Source organism: Anolis sagrei, chromosome 3, assembly GCF_037176765.1.
Source record: "Anolis sagrei isolate rAnoSag1 chromosome 3, rAnoSag1.mat, whole genome shotgun sequence".
NCBI lineage: Eukaryota > Metazoa > Chordata > Lepidosauria > Squamata > Dactyloidae > Anolis > Anolis sagrei.
In genome coordinates, this window is record NC_090023.1 from 15,675,965 (window position 1) to 15,689,096 (window position 13,132).

The following is a 13,132-nucleotide window of genomic DNA, read 5'->3' on the forward strand; positions in this document are numbered from 1 at the left end:
GTGCCCCTCCTGGTGTGTACCAGGCACGCAGAGAGACCCGCTGCATGTTGCTGCCTAGAAAAACAGCTGTGGATCCGTGCAAGAGGCAGATTGCATTGGATAATACAGAACTTTGGATGAGCAAAGGTTGGATAAGCAAGACTCTACTGGATAGGCAAAATATCAGAAAGATGAGCTGTATAGTTCAGAGGCTGATTCAATTGCTGTATGCTGATTTCCCCCAACCATGTGCATGTGTAGATGTGAAATATTGTATATCACATTTGCATATATTTTCATACAATGGAATAATTTCATATACTGTAAAAATGAAGTTAACACAATACCTGACTGACAAAAGCAAATAATAGTGTGGGAGAGAATTTGAATGCATTAGAACTTTTTTTTTTCAAGGCAGATAAGAGTAAGGCATGACATTTGGAGGAAAGGTCTGAATGCATGAAATATAGGTAAAGGTTCAGAGATATATCTGCATACTGTGGTAAATATATTGTTGGGTTTAAAAAAACTTTTAACCATATGAGTCTGTAACGGTGTTGTTATTTTAGATCATGCCTAAGAACAGTTCTCCCATCCTTTAAAAAAAAAATCAGCATCCAGCATGAAGGACTATCTCTGGAGTATTCAAATGCTCACTCACAACTTTGTGTCATTTTAGCACAGTGGTTCCCAACCTGTGGTCCGTGGACCACCAGTGGTCCGAAAGAACTAAAATACGGTCTGCGGCCTCACCGTTACTACACCATTGCAACGAGAGCAGCTGCTCTCGTGAAACCTTCTTATAGAGCCAAGGCTTTTAAATTTGGTTTTGTGTGGGCTTCTGTGGGCGACTACTGGATGGCATATGTTCTGTATCAGAAACTAGAACTGATGTGGTCTATCCAGTGCTGTTTTCTGAAACAGCACCCCAAACAACCAACCCAAATCTAAAGTTGACCAAAAAACTGATTTGCAACCCTTTTGGTACTGATGTTAGAGAGTGGTCCCTGGTCAAAGTGGTCCCTGGCCAAAAAAAGGTTGGGAACCACTGTTTTAGCAGGTCCTATTCCAGGTTCCATGCTGCTGTAGTTATCTGAATTTTCAAAAAAAAATATGGGCCAAGTACCTCTGTCCATGTTGAATGTCTTCTCGAATGCTGTTCACGTGTATCTCTAAAGAGAATGTTAATCATGTTACTTGTTTTTTCTTCTTCATGCACTAGGTTTGATATGTTTGCCAAACCATTGTGAGCCCATCCCTGCCTTTGAGGGGGTTGGGTGGAGAAGAGTCTTCTATCTCATTCACTTCTAACTCGGCTTCTGTGAATAAACTGCCTGCTTTTGGTTGCTTGTTCAAGCAAACTGAGTGATGGCTAGATGGGTAAATTGTCTCTGAGTCTCTTGCAGGTAGATCACATGTGGCCAATGAATCGGGATATTGGTGGCCCCAGCCCTTGCCAAAAGCCATAGAAAAGCATATGACTGATCTTGAACTCAGGGAAATTTGTCCTTGGTCCTAGTAGAAAAGAAACCTTTTAGGGTGGGAGAATATATATCAGTGCACTCTTCATCTGACTATCGAGAAGCTGGGAAAGCTCTTATAGCGTTACAAAGCTACAATCAGCAGTGGCAATCGTACACAGGCCACAAGGCACTTTCCTCCTCAGGAACATCCTTGTGTATAGATACTTCTTCTATAGTGAGGAGCCTGTATACTTAGACTTCTGGTTACAATTCCTTGGCTAATGCATTTTCACTGAATGGCGAACTGTCAGCAGGCTTCCCATTTTCTTCTCCATACAATCAGCAGTTGCAATCATACTCAAACTTCTTTGGGCCACAAGGCACTTTTCCTCCACAGAACATCCTTGTGTGTAGATCTTTCTTCTATGGTGAGAAGCTTGTATACTTAGACTTCTGGTTACCATCCCTTGGCTAGTGCATTTTCAGTGAATGGCAAACTGTCACAAGCGTTCCCATTTTCTTCTCCATACAACCACACCTACAAATAGAGAACCACTGATTTAAGGGTTTAAGAAGCACATCCATCCTTTTATTTATATTTTACCTTTTCCCAAAAAGTGGGGTTCAGGGTGCCTACAGAATGAAAAGAAATACAAGTAATGGTAGGGTGAGACAGATAGATAGATAGATAGATAGATAGATAGATAGATAGATAGATAGATAGATAGATATAAACTTTCTTGAAAAGGCAATCTCAAAGGAAGGCACAGAGTATAACATGATAGAGTGGAAAACTGGTCAAGGATGATTTCACCTGTCAGGATCTATATCAGGTACGGGCAAACTTCGGTCCTTCAAGTGTTTTGGTTGTCAGCCATTCCTAACAGCTGATAAGCTAGCTGGGATTTCTGGGAGTTGAAGTTCAAAACACCTGGAGGGCTGGTTTGCCCAGGCCTGATCTATACTATAATGAAAATACCACAGCAGACAACATCTGTTCAGATTGCTTCAGTTCTTACAGGTGTTCAGACACTCGAGTACAGCTGTCCTGGTAGGACACTAAGAAAGAGGGCAATTCTCTGGAAGCATCTCTCTCTAAAACTCTTGAACCACTGCCAAGGTCACGTACACTTGTGTAGGAGATTGCAAATGAAGTGACTGAAAGACTCGATGAGCATTCAGGCCGAACACACACTTAAGATGATTTTTTGTAAACTTTCTCATCCAAACTTTCCCTTAGCCTTTGCTCCTTTTCATCCGAGTGGTACAGAAGGGTGCAAAACCACTAAATCGGCCTTTCCATCTTTGGTGGCTTGAATTCCTCCCTTTCTCTTCTGTCTGGGAATTTTGATATTGACTTACACCAGAAGATATTTTGGTTTGACTTGAATGAAATAATGTCAGAAGTTGAAAATTGCCACACCACATCCTCAGAAGACATGTCCATTAAAACCTGATCTCACTGCCACTGTGAGCTATTCTTAGGGATATGCCTAATTTCAGATGAGTTAAAAAAGAAGCTGACATCTCAGTCTTTGGATTGTTATAGGTTTTTCGACCATGGTCTAGAAGCATTTTCTCCTGATGTTTCGCCTGCATCTATGGCAAGCATCCTCCAAGACCTCACAACCTTGGGGGATGCTTGCCATAGATGCAGGCAAAATGCCAAGAGAAAATGCTTCTAGACCATGGCCATATAGCCCAAAAAACCTACAACAACCCAGTGATTCCAGCCATGAAAGCCTTTGACAATACATCTCAATCTTTTCCTGCAAAGCTGTGACTTTTTGGTCCTTTGGCAGAGGCTCACAATTCACACAGGACTACATAATGTTTCTTTTAAAATAGCTGTTTCAGCTACACTTTAGTCTTCTACTTTAGGATATGGTCCTATCCCCCATTTTTCTTGGACACAAACACCTACAAAACAAACGATTCATACGATCACCACACTTATCTTAAAGTTCAGATTAAATATGTGGCTTAGAAAAGGATACATGCAAGAAGAAACGAAAGAGAAAGCACTAGAGTATTACGCTGCATCTTCCTGCACTTTAGTCTTGTTGTTTACTCATTATAAGCATTATGTTCACATCTGGTGCATCTAGTATGCATCTAGTATGCATCCTCACCACAGGAATCAAAACTGCAAGTATGGGGAGAAAGTGTGAGTCACACATCCTCATTAATCCCTTTATTTGAACTCCTGAAATGTTATATTGAAACCAGTGGGACTTGCCTCTGCATTAAACATGCTCAGAATCTGTTGTAGTGCATTCTGAGTTTTTGATTAAGCTGGAACAATGAGATATCTCTATGGGAGTTGGAATGTCTTGAATACTGTATCTCAAGCAGACGGATGTGTCTGCCTGTCATCTTGTTCTCTTGCGTTTCATGTTCCTCGGTGATAACCAATTCTATGTACTATAAAAATGAAAATAAAACATATTTTACATAGCCTATGTTATTTTCATTGGAAAACTTTGAAATAAGCAGTATGCCTTGAAGCTGTACATCCCCAATAATGGAAAGTTTTGGTTACCAGACACCTTGTAGTCCTTGGATTCATTTAATTAAATGGGTCCTGAGGAACCCATTTTCACAGCCTTGAGACTTTCTGTCCTAAAATTTGAAGCCACCATTTCAGTTTCCATGGAATCCCATTACAGAACTGATCAATGTGCTTAAGACTTAAAATATTGATTATCGCCTGTGCTTTCATGTTTGACAGTCCACTTCATCAGATGCATGTTGGTTGAGGTATATCTTAGATCTCTCTCTCTCTTTACCTGCCTGGCTAACTACCTAGGTGCAATCCTTTCTTAAGACAGAAATCCCGAAAGATTTTGCATCCAGTTCTACAGACATCACCAAGATCCATTCTGAGTACGGCATCAAAATGGCATCTGGCAACCACACCTCTCTACAGTATATGGATTTGCCCTGTCATTTGTACCACTGTGTAGGGAGACCTTTCTATCCAGTCAGCCCTTTTCCCTGTTGTGTCAGGGTTCAGTGCAACAATACACTGGCATGTACACCAAACATAAGGATGGTTGGGAATATTTCCCCCAGTCTCCAATTCAGCTTCAGGATGCTAAAGGGATCTAACTGCAGGTGACCAGGCTAGATCGGGCATTTCTCCTTGTGGTGTTTGTGGAAGAATGTTTCTTTACATCCTACTGTAAGGAGATCATTAATGTGAAATCCTGAATTACAAGCTAATTATCCTATTTTAAATCCCAATTCCCCATTTTTCATTGGGGAAAGTTTGAAGTCAGCAAAAACTAGCTTTTCTCACCCAGTTTTCCACTGATCAACAAGTAGAATGCAGGGTCTACATGCAGTTTTTCAGAAATGAGTTTGCAGTCTTACTTCTAAGATTTTATAAAGAACTAGCCGTCCCCTGCCACGTGTTGCTGTGGCCCACATGGGGGTTCTGTTTGGGGGAGTTTGGCCCAATTCTATCGTTGGTGGGATTCAGAATGCTCTTTGATTGTAGGTGAACTATAAATCCCTGAATGTCAAGATTCTATTTTCCCCAAACTCTACCAGTGTTCACATTTGGGCATATTGAGTACTCGTGTAGAGTTTGATCCAGATCCATCATTGTTTGAGTCTACAGTGATCTCTGGATGTAGGTGAACTACAACTCCAAAACCAAAGGACATTGCCCACCAAACCCTTCCAGTATGTTTTGTTGGTCATGGGAGTTGTGTGTGGCAAGTTTGGTTCAATTCCGTTGTTAGTGAGTTCAGAATGCTCTTTAATTGTAGGTGAACTATAAATGCCAGCAACTACAACTCCCAAATGACAAAAGCAATTTTTTGAGTGAAGGACATACATTGGGTTGTTAGGTGTCTTGTGTCCAAATTTGGTGTCAATTCGTCCAGTGGTTTTTGAGTTCTGTTAATCCCACAAACGAACATTACATTTTTATTTATATAGGTGGAGATATGATGTCCCCATTTCAAGAGCTTACAGGCTAAAATTGAAACAGAGGAAACAGGAGAAGAATGTCTTATATTTTGGGTATTTGACTGCAACTACTATTAGCCTTATTCAATATAGCCAGTTGAGAAAGATGATAATGATTATGAAGATGATAATAATAATAATAATAATACATTTTATTTATATTGTGCCCTTCTTCCCTAGGGGACTCAGAGCAGATTACATACAGCATTTACATATATAGGCAATGGGACAGACAAACACAAACAAAGGCAGAGGCTTCTGGAGGCATTGCTCATCTATGGCTCTGGGAAGGTGCTTTTTTTCTCCATTTTCAAGCCAAAGAGACTGCCTTGTGTGGCTGGCAAGATTGCTTGGAGCGTATCTTTTGCCTTTTCCCACCTGAAGCAGTACCTATTTATCTACATGTTTTTGAACTGCTAGGTTGACAGGAGCTGGAACTTACGTGCGGATTTGAACTGCCAACCTTCAGATCAGGAGTTCAGCTGCATAAGGGTTTAATCCATTGTGCCACCGTGGCTCCATCACAGAAGAATGATAGAAGTCCAGTAATTTCTGGGAAAGTACAAGTTGCTTACTCTAGTAGATGGATGTGGGGATGACCCAAAGGTGTCCTTGAAATTCAGTGTGAATTGCTCCTGCGTAAATATATTGAATAATGAATAGAAGTGAAGGGTGAATACTATTAGGCAGCATGGGAGTTCCTAAACTCTGGGGTATTAGAAAGAGACACCATTCTTTTCTTACTGAGACAACCAGTATCCCAACTAGGAATCCAAGTTCTGAATTATTTCATGCTTGCATTTAAATGTGAATAATTACTCCAGTTTTCTTCCTGCTGAATAATCTTGAGCAGTATTCATTCTGTAACTGAGCATCCCAAAATATTTTGGAGAATTTTTCTGGACTGAAAAGTGCAAAACACAAACCCTTTCTGGGCTGTTAATCTAGGACAGCCTTTCCTTTAAGAAGCACAGGGGCCTCTGGAATGAGCCCGGCTTGGTTTCGTAGCTGTAGGCAACTTCAGGATGGGTCAGATCGCATCATGAAAAGCCCTGGACATGTGCCATTGTGCAAGTGGGGGCTGCAGCTGACATCGTACAACGCTGACAGCTGGCTTGGTTTTTCAATATGCAAGACCAGGTTTGGTATTTAAGATACTTAATCACAAATGCAATAGAGCAAATATATAAATCAGTCAGCTGTAAGGCACATGGAATTCCTCCCCCCTTTTTTTGTGAACGCTCAACCCTTGAGAAATTTTGCAAAAATCCTTAGCTTGCACACATGCTGGGGGGCAAGGAATGAGTATCAGCAGAAAGGAAATTCTGAAGCTATCATTAACTTTCTACAGTTACAAGAGGCTCCCATGGACACATTTCTATCACTTTACTGCCGCAAATGATGGTTAGCATCCAGCGATCCTTCACCAGCAACCTTATAATACTATGGATGGTATCCTATATACTTACAATATAGTGTAAATATACACCAGCAAAGTTACAGACTTCTCAGCGGCTGCTCCATGGAGTTGTGGAATTCCCTCTCATGGGAGTTTCGGTTGGCCCTCTCCCTTTCCTTTTGCAAATAGCCAAACATCTTTGTATTCAAGCACATCTTTAGTTTATTACTAGCTGTACCTGTCACGCATTGCTGTGGGCAACCTTCCCTCCCTCTTTCTCTCTTTCTTTCTTTCTCTCCACCTTCCTTCTCTTCCCTTCCTCCCCACCTTTTCTTTCCCTTCCTCTTTCTTCCCATTCTTCCTTCTTTACCTATTCTTGGACTGCAATTCCCAGCTGTCCTCCTGATCAATCTATCTATCTACCTACCTATCTCTATCTCTATCTAATCTATCTATCTGGAGGATTGCTGGGAGTTGCAGTCTAGGAATAGGAAATTGGAAATGTGCAGGGATTGGGATGCTCTCAAAGAAATCCAAGGAGAAAAAGCTTGCATCATGGAAGCAGTGCATTTGGATCATCCGCCTCTCCTAAAGGGGATGCTGGGAGCTGTAGTCCGGAAGAGAGTGTGGATATGGTAGTGTGTGTTTTGTTTGCTGGGGGAGTCGTTTTTGCACATGCACTGTAGTGTCTTTTTGCTTTTTTGGATTTTAAGTCCTTTCTGCTGTGTTTTTCAGTGTTTTTATGAGTGATGGTCACTCATTGGCCGGACAGGTGTATTGTGTCCAAATTTGGTGTCAATTCATCCAGTGGTTTTTCAGTTACGTTAATCCCACAAACTAACATTACATTTTTATTTATATAGATTTATGTAGCAAAGGGAGCTTTTAAATGAGTGAGATTTTTTATATCTGTTTGGTAGTTAGCTGCAGTTAGCTGTATGTAAAACTCTGGAGAGTGAGATATTCAGCTGGCAGTAAGGTTTCCAACTCCGGCTCATGCCTGTGACCTAAAGATGACTTCTGGGGCTGCCTAGTGATCCCATTAAATGTTATGATTTTAACAGCAATGCCAGTTGCTTACTGTTTGTCTTTAAGATGTGCACACAGAGAAGACAATACTAATTGTATTTGCAAACTGCAATATTTGATTTCATTAACCATTTGGCAAGCCACATAGCCAGCTAGAAGGTTCTTTGCCTGAAGTGAGGTTGCATGCAACCCTCTCTCTAACCAGGAGTGGACCCATAAAAGCCCTATAAATAAAATAATAATAAAACTTTATATACCGACCTATCTCCCCAAGGGGAGTGGTTGCCACATATGTAAAATAATACAAAAACAATGAATTGTTGAAGGCTTTCATGGCTGGAATCACTGGGTTGTTGTAGGTTTTTCGGGCTATATGGCCATGAGATGTTTGATGTTTATTGATTGTTATAATGTTATTCTTTTACATTGTTCTCAACTGTTTTTATCATGTTTTAAATATTGTATTTGCCATTGTGAACCGCTCTGAGTCACCCTGAGGGCTGAGAAGAGCGGTATACAAATATAGTAAATAAATAATAATAAATGTTCTAGAAGCATTCTCTCTTGACGTTTCACCTGCATCTATGACAAGTATCCTCCGAGGTTGTGAGGACCTCACAACCTCTGAGGATGCTTGTCATAGATGCAGGCGAAACGTCGGGAGAGAAGGCCTCTACAACATGGCCATATAGCCCAAAAAATGTACAACAACCTAATACAAAAACATACAATATAAAACAAAAATATAGGCATAAACTGCTAACACAACATATACATTAAAATCAATTAAAAACCAGTTCTGCTCTCTTCTTCATGCAAGGTAAGCTGCCAGGGGCCAAGATTTTGATAAGGGGCCTGGACTATTTGGAACGGGCTGGGCCAAGGCTAGTGTGAAGAGAAGGGAAAATGGGGCTGGCTGAATGCTACAGTGCAAGGATCAGTCTCAGCAATGGTCCTACTAGGGGTTTGGCCTATAAAAGGACTATAAAAAAGGTCTGGGCCAGAAGAAAATGTGCCCTCAGAAGACAGGGAACTAAGGAATGCATGGGGTACAAGGCCAAGTCCTAACTGTTGGACCAAGGGCTTGAGACTTGAGACTAGTCATTAACGAAGGCCTGATGAAACCACCAAGTCTTCAAGGAGGTGAGGGATAGGGCCAGCCTTATCTCCTTAGCTAGGCATTCCAGAGCAGGGGGCCACCACTGAGAAGGCCCTCTCCCTCGTCCCCACCATCCGGGCTTGAGACGGCGGTGGAAGCGAGAGGAGGCCTCCCCGATGGATCTTAGTGTCTGCGCCGGTTCATAGAGGGAGATGCGATTGCGGGGATAGGCGGGGTCCAAACTGTTTAGGGCTGGAATTAACTCACCAAAATTGGTAACCTTGGGTAGCACCCTGTGACTTGGCAATGACAATCAGAAGGAGACACAAACAGAAGGTTTTATACCCTCAATTTAAAGTCTGACAATCCCAAAAGGAACGAGAAAGGAGAAGAGTTGGAGGAGCTAGACTTTCCCAAATCCTCAGTTTGATTTCAATGCAATAGTACTTTTAGGAGACAGTCAAAAAATTCCTTCTAAGTCATTATAAGTGTCCGCTTCTCCATGTGTGCTGTATGCTACTGGTTTGGCAGTGCTGGGAATGCTTTTCCTTCTCCAAGAGGTTTAGAATGGGCAGCGGCAGCAGCAGCCAGTATATGTATTCGTACCCTCATAAATCTTTTGGCAGGTGGATTTTTATTGTCTCTTCCCAAGAAAATGCCAGCAGATTCCCAGACGCAATTTCATATGGTGTTGCTTAAGGCACTGCCCCTAAGACTGTAATGGTGATACACAGAATGGTGTATCTTGGCAGCGCCTTGGACACTAGATCCCGGCTGGGATTTTATATGATGCCTCTATTAAATTCCTCCCAGATATTAGCCCAGCCACAAGAATGCTCTGCCTGCAATATTTGAAAAATCGTCTTTTGGAACTGAGAGTTTTTTCTCCTGAGCATTATTGAACACTTTTTGGCCTTCTAAGCACGTACATTGGATCCTGGCCCAGAAAACTGGGCCAATGGGCTATTCATAATGTTATTTATTACATTTATAGTGTGCTTTTCACCAAGCAGTCAGCTAGACAAGATGATTTCGATTAGTTTGGGGCCTGATTGCCAATGAGCAGAGGTCAAGACTATGGAGTTCTGCTACAGCCACAGCATTTTCTTTAAAATGTATATATAGAGAGTATAAATGTGAGAGTTGTTTCAGGATGGAAATGGGATTGCTCTATTTGTAGCCCTCAGTGTGCTCAATAATATTGTATTGTGTGGATGCAAAACCTTTCCTGATATACAAGAGTTATCCAGAAAGTAAGATTATAAGATATTTTAGAAATGCAAAGAATTTATTTATTTAGTTCATACCAAAAGCATTGCATAAATTAGTATAAAACTGATAAAAATAGGAGTGCAGGCGGCTAAATATCTTTTGACCAAAAACGGGCAACAGCAACGGCATTGTCTGTAGCCTCCAACAATTCTTCCTCTGTACATGAGGCAGGCCATAGTGGACAAGCATACAGATGCGGAGTTGTCTGTTCTGCTCCACAGTCATACAAAGAATGAATATATTTTAATAAAACCTACATGGATTGTAGCATAGGTATTACATTATTTTTCTACATAATCACCATTTGGTAAAGGTTTTCACCTGACATTAAGTCCAGTCATGTCCGACTCAGGCAGTTCGTGATAATCTGAATTTTTAAGCCAAAGAGCCAGCATTGTCCGTAGACACCTCCAAGGTCATGTGGCCGGCATGACTGCATGGAATGCCGTTAACTTCCCCCTGGAACGGTACCTATCGATCTACTCACATTTGCATGTTTTCGAACTGCTAGGTTGGCAGAAATTGGGGCTAACAGCGGGAGCTCACACCGCTCCCTGGATTCAAACCTGCGACCTTTCGATCAGCAAGTTCAGCGGCTCAGCAGTTTTACCCACTCCTCAGTCCAACACATTTTGTCATCTGTGGAACAGGTTTTTGATGACTGTGTCATAGAAGTTCCTCTCTGCCTTTTTCAGCCAGTTTGTCACTTCGATTTTCATCAAAAAAGTGTTTCCCACCAAGGTGTTACTTCAAGTTGGTGAACAGATGATAGCCACTAGGTGCAAGATCGGGGTTGTGAGCAGGTGGCTTAAAACATCCCAACCAAATGAAGTCAACAACTCTTTGTGTGTGTGTGTTTTTTTGTCGTGTCAGGAGCAACCGCTCCTGTTGTGAGAGAATTGGCCGTCTGCAAGGACATTGCCCAGGGGACGCCTGGATGATTTTTGATGTTTTATCATCCTTGTGGGAGGTTTCTCTCATGTCCCCGCATGAGGAGCTGGAGCTAATAGAGGGAGCTCATCCACTTCTCCCCGGATTCGAACCTGCGACCTGTCGGTCTTCGGTCCTGTCGGCACAGTGCTTTAACCCACTGCGCCACTCTTTGTGTTGCATGAGCGGTATGCGGATGTGCATTGTCATGAAAGAGGCAGCCTCCTGCCATCAGCATCCCACAACATTTGTTTTGGATAGCTCTGCGAAGTTTCTTCATGGTCTCGCAATATATCCTGTACTAATTTTGTCACGTTGTCTTGACATTACGTTCTCTCCATCAACTGAAACGATTTTGCAATTAATCGCAGTGGCATTCATGCCCTTAGCATTTAGATAATGTATTACAGCAAAAATCCCGGGACTTCAGAAGAGATCCACATACAGACCTGTTGGTCCCGGGATTTCTGCCTCTGTTGTCCAGACTTGATTCTTTATTGTGAGATTTAGAGGCTCCCAAGGTAGCCACTGCAGGACTTCTGCCGGAAACTCTGGTGTGAATATGTGGAGAATCTCTGCAGCGGCCTGGGAGTGTGGTGGAGTCTCCTTCTCTGGAGGCTTTTCTGCAGAGCCTGTCTATCGGAAGTGCTTTGACTGTGCCTTCTTGCATGGCAGGGGGTTGGACTGGAAGGCCCTTGGAGGTCTCTTCTAGTTCTAGGATTCTATATCAGAAGTAGGCAAAATGGGGTTTAATGGATACATTTTTTCTCTCCTGTCCACCATCTCATCCTGACTAAAGCTAACCCTTGGATGCAAGCATCTTTCTTTCACTTTCTTCTTCCAAAAGAGAAGAGAAGGTAAGGGGAGGAATGGGCAGGGCTCGATGGCCTTTAGAGGTCCCTTCCAACTCTTGGATTTTATGAAAGGAGTCTTAGTCAAACACCAGCCAACCGTTTGATGCTGCAGCTGAAAAGGCCAGTGCTGTTCTAGGCTGCGTCAATAGGAGAAGCCTGAGAGAAGGCGAAAGGGAACTGCTGTGACACTTTACCAGTGCTATGCTCATTTTTTAAAAGATCTATCATCACCCAGTTGAGCTCTCGCAGTCTGAAAAGGAGAGGAACTAATGCAAAACTTGCTGACTCCATCAAGTGATTTACAATGAGTGTGTCTGTTTCAAGCTGACAAATGTTGGAGGGTATATTGCTTGATACACTCAGTTTTGGAAATGTTTGGCTGATTCACTCGGCCTCGATAAAATCTGCAGGAAACTCGAAACAAGTCAGAGTGTTGTGTGTATGTGTATGCATAAAAAACTAAATGGTAGGGGGTCAACGGCTGAAAGGTTTCCACTGTGTTGATCCCAGTTCCACTACATTCTCGCTGCTATGGCTTAGCCTCCCCGGGCCCATTTCAGGCTGCCCCAGTCAGAGCAGCTGGGGAAGTGGGATTCTCCATGCCAGCTGACTTCTGGCAATTTCACTGTGATTTAGAGGGTTTAACTCTTGGCAGAGTTCCTCGGAGCAACACTTCATTTCTTTGTCTCTACAGGAAGTTTTCAATCCACCCATCCCGCTTCCCTCCTCGCCTTTCTCCCTCTCCCCGCCACCTCTTTGTGGCCAGGCAGGAAAATGAGTCACAGCATTTTCCTCGCAGGGCCTCAGTGAGCTCGTACGAGGGAAATTTCACTTGAGGAATCTTGGCCGGGCAAGCAGACCTTCCGTCAGCAAGAACAGACAGCCTGGGAAGCCAAAAGTGGGGGAAAGGGAAACTTTGCAGCAAGTGGGTGACTCCAAAATGAACAATAACAGGACAAATGGAGATCCCAGGAACAATGGCTCTTCAGGCAATGCTAGGTTTGGGTCCTTAAAAAGCTGGTTTATTAATTATTTATTTATTTCGAGTATTTCTACCCCGCCCTTCTCAACCCCCGAAGGGGGACTCAGGGCGGCTTACAAAAGGCACAATTCGATGCCAGCAATAAAC